The 4387-nt window shown below is 44.5% G+C and overlaps 1 non-coding gene across 1 annotated transcript; it reads left to right on the plus strand.

Moving 5' to 3' along the window:
• The first annotated feature begins 2653 nt into the window (after window positions 1–2653).
• LOC114513414 lies at window positions 2654–2824 on the plus strand. The gene has a single exon (XR_003685836.1). It is a non-coding gene; the product is annotated as a U1 spliceosomal RNA (small nuclear RNA).
• The last annotated feature ends 1563 nt before the right edge of the window (window positions 2825–4387 follow it).

The raw sequence follows: 4387 nt of genomic DNA on the forward strand, positions 1-4387 counted from the left end.
GGAGGAAGGTGATAAAGGTGATAGAGGGGTGGAGGGAGGTTCTGAAGAGAAAACACAGGTGCCAGGCCTCTGTGATGAGAAGTCCCAGTTCCGTGAAGGTGGCGTGAGTCTGAACATGTGAGCGTGGCCACACTCCAAACTGCCTCCATGGAAAACGCCTATGACATCTTCACCAGTGCCGTGGAGGTGAGATGAGACACATACTAATGACATGAGGTAAATAAGCATCGTGTAGAGGCAAAGTTATAGTAGGCAACACATTGTGTACCAGAGCCTTTAAAAAAGAAACTCATGTAGCACCCACTCTGTGCCCTGGAGGGGCTCACCGCCAAATGGAAAGCTCCCCAGTCACAAAGGCAGCCTCTCGAACCCTGACAACTGCTCTGAGATCAACTCAGGTGGAAGTGAAGGAGGCAGCTAATTTGCCTTAAACAGGATTCTGGTCAAGATCCTGTCCTCTTCTAAAAGGAGCGTTTGGCCACGGTATCCTTGGCTTGGGCTTTCTGTCTTACCTAACCCACACGTCATGTTTAACGATGTTCTCGTGCTTACCCAGTAAAACAAAAGAGTCACTGTGCACATTGACAACACTGACTCTGGTGGATATCGATCACTGAAAATGATCATGAGAAGAGCAATTGCTGACATGCAAAGCATTTTTGTTGTTGTTGTTGTTTCAAATTTAGCTAAATATGTTGGTATTGAATATGGAGAGTTTGAGCTATAACTTGACCACTATTCTTTAGCCTGGAATTACTTAAGGAGACACCATGAGATGGATCAATTTGTATTTAGTATTAATAATAACAACAAGGAAAGTACATTTGGCTGAAGATATTATCTCCATGCCGATTCTCAGGGAAAATTTCTCCCAGATTATACGGGCCTCTCCTTATCAATGCAAAGAGAAAAATGAAAGCCTTAGGTAGTCACATGTAAAGTTTGGAGAACAAGGCTAGACCAGAACAGGGAGGGTTTTTTTTGTTTTTTGTTTTTTTGTTTTTTAAAGCAGGCTTAATGGAGATCCTGGGATTCTTTAAGACTTTTCAAAAGTATCTTTTAAATGATTATAAAAATTATTTTCAATCTTACTATGATAATATTCTAGAAACTGTTGAGGGCAATGGGGTGACTGTAAAAAAATGTAGAAAAGTTACATAGCTTATAAAGGTGGAAAGTCCACGTGGCCTAACCGTCCCCTGGGAAGTGGAGACGTGAGAGCCAGAGCAGCATGCTGTTCACTGCTCAAGAGCCTGGCTGTCAGTACCAGGAGTTCTGATGGTTACAAAGTCCAGAATTTCTCAGGAGGTGTCAGTGGTGGAAGAAAAGCATGAGAATGTCAAAGTGGACCCTTACTGGAGTGTGACAGAACTTCCAAAGCTTCTCTGAGCCTCCAACCTGAGAATAAAACATGAGGTGTCAAAGACGCTGTTTCCCAGCTGCGAGGCACACTGAGGAGAGGGCTGAAGCTCTGGGGTCATAAATGTTTTCTTTTCAGGCAGTTTGGAGTGCTGTGCTATTTCTGTTCTCTCGTTCTCCATTACTCCAAGTCTCACTAGAGGGGAGGGGAGAGTGTTAGCACTTAAGGCAAGTGAGAAGATCTTAAGGAACCACTGAGACAGTTTAGCCTTGTGCCAGGCACACCTCATCCCCAGGCTGAATGCTGCAGCCAGGTCAGGCAGGAGCTGGCAGAGCAAAGGGAGAGGGCATCTCCTTGGGAGGGAACAAGATGGCAGGCAAAAGTGGCTGTTTTCCACAGATCAGATGTGGCCCTCACAGGAGAGAGCAAGCCTGTTCATGAGGAGAGCCTGGAGGGATAATGGCCAGCCAGAAATAAGGCATTGCCTCAGTTCAAGGGCACTGTGGCCAGAGGCCACAGTTGGGTTCTCTGAGGAACCTGCCAATGTACTGCATGATAATAAAAGTCAACCTCAGACATTTCCTCATACCCAAAGGGCACTGACACTGATTTACCTCTGCACCCTTTCCCTCTAAACCCTACCCCTGGGCCGAGTCACAGAGTGTCAGGGCAAACTGGTGGGGAAAGAAGAGATGACAAGAGGGAAGAGGCCATGGTTGCTCCTCTCCTTCCTCATGACAGAAGTCCAGGGTGGAACAGATCCAAATGGGGTGATGGGGAGAGAAGTTTTAAGTTCAAATGAATTTGGAGTTTTGTTACTCTATTAAAACAGACTGAATTCTGTAATTTTCAGCTGGACTGGACTCAATAAAATTTGAAGGTGACCAGAGAACTTATATTATCTAAGCATTACTAGAAACCAAAGTCATCCCTAAGATTTCATTTTAGGGTCAGGAGAGAACAGGTGAGGGAGTTCAATAGGCAGAGAAGAATGAAATGAAATGGTCTCTAGGTAAGTTAATAAGCTACTTCTGTGACCTGAACACACACTGAGATAGTGTGGTTCTTCGGTTCCAAAGGTCAAATGCGTGACCAGTGCTGGCATTTGCTTAACTTGCATTCTCACTGACAGTGTCTGCACAGTGCTTAGCACAGTGTCTGGGGCAGTGCAGGTCCTCAATAATGCATTATTATGCTAGTTATCTTTATTTATCATTACAGGGCATCTGATTTAGTACATAACCAACTAGACTCTCAGAGTCTCTCAACCAGCAGGTTAAAAAGCAGGAACACATAGGTACCTGGCAGGGGAGATACCATCATCACAAAGGTGGTTTTCCCAGGGCAAGGCTTATCCATTTCACTCCAGATGTGCTGACCCCTGCAGAAAAGAAAAGAAAAAGAAAAAGAAAGAAGCAGGGACAGCTCCAGGCTTCTGTAGAGGGAGCTCTGAAACCATCCCTCCTGAGGAGAAGGGGTGGTGGGGCCTCTCCCTGGCAAAATGAGGTAGTGATGGGTCAGACTGCAGGGAGGTGGCATAGCAAAGGGATCAGGCCGTCCTGACTGGGAAACTTGGCTCCACAGCCAGTAGTGGGATAAATTTTAACTTCTCTAACTTCAGTTTTCTCATGTTTAAAATTCCAAAAATAATATGTGCTTACTTGGTGGGGGGATGAATCCTCACTGAATTGGGTTGTTATGGTATGTAATAGATATCCCATTTGTTCCTTCTTCCCAGTTCACCCAGTTGTGTTCCTCTTCTTTTAATTCTTAACACTTCTCTGTGAAAGCCCAGCATTCTTTTTAAATTTTATTTTAAATCTTCACCCAAGGATATATATTTTAATTGATTTTAGAGAGAGAGGAAGGGGGAGAGAGGGAGAGAAAAAGAGAAAGAGAGTCAGAGGGACAGAGAGAGAGACATCAAGGTGAGAGAGAAACATTGATCACTTTCTTCCCATACATGCTCCAACTGGGAACCAGAACTGCAACCTAGGTATGTGCCCTGACTGGGGATGGAACCTACAACATTTTGGTGCTCAGGATGATGCTCCAACCAACAGAGCCACTCAGCCAGTGTCGGAAGCCCGGCATTCTTAAACTTTCTTTCTCTGTGCCCTGTTTCCCTTACTTATCTGGGAAAGTAGTCTAATAAACTAATCTCTATAACGTACAAATGAATGATAATTGCTTACACTCAAGATTACCTTTTCACAGAGGAATCTGGAAAAGGAAAAGCAGAGAAGAAATCTCACACCCTGAACTTTCACATTTGTGTCAACCTGATAAAAAAGGCTTAGGGTTAGGGGGCCCCAGTAAGCACTCCCACTAGACTGGTACTGTATCAATGGCAAAACTACCTTTTTTTCCAATGTGGGCATCCCACTTTTATAGCCAGTGACTTGCTCTGTACTCCTCTGTGTCTGGCTCTAAACCAGGAGCTTAGCAACTGAATTACACTGAGTTTTTGCAGCATCTGAAGGGGAAGGTATGGTGAGCTGAGAGAGGTGGCTACTCCAAGCAGACAGACTTCAAAGTGGCCATTCATCCCAGACACATGCCCACAAGATGGTACTGAAGAGATTCAAAAAATGCATGTGTGGGTGAAAAAAAAGATGAAAACTTTGCAAAGAGGAATAGAAGGAACAAAGAAGTATGAAAAGTCGCAAATTTTAAATGCTTGAGAGTGTCCTTGAATTCTTTACCTTCTTCCCTTGTGAGTTAATACCCATTTCTGTGGGATCAGCACACAAGCCACTTTCACAAATCTGCCAGGTACTCAGCTGGTGACAAGAGGTCAAGTCCTTAATGCGCGTCCACGTCCCTTAATCTGGAGCTGGTGTTTGGTGGTGTTTGTGGGGACTTAACTTTAATTGACTCCTTAGGAATAGAGCTGACAACTTCCCTTTCGTGGATTTTAGAAAGTTAGATAGTTTTCCCTTGCAGCGCTCTACATCTCTGTGACCATGGAGGAGGCTGTCATAGAACAGACATCTTCTCTCGTGGACGGCCTCTCCTTTCACACCG

The sequence above is a fragment of the Phyllostomus discolor genome, chromosome 3, assembly GCF_004126475.2.
Source record: "Phyllostomus discolor isolate MPI-MPIP mPhyDis1 chromosome 3, mPhyDis1.pri.v3, whole genome shotgun sequence".
In the NCBI taxonomy this organism is placed as follows: Eukaryota; Metazoa; Chordata; class Mammalia; order Chiroptera; family Phyllostomidae; genus Phyllostomus; species Phyllostomus discolor.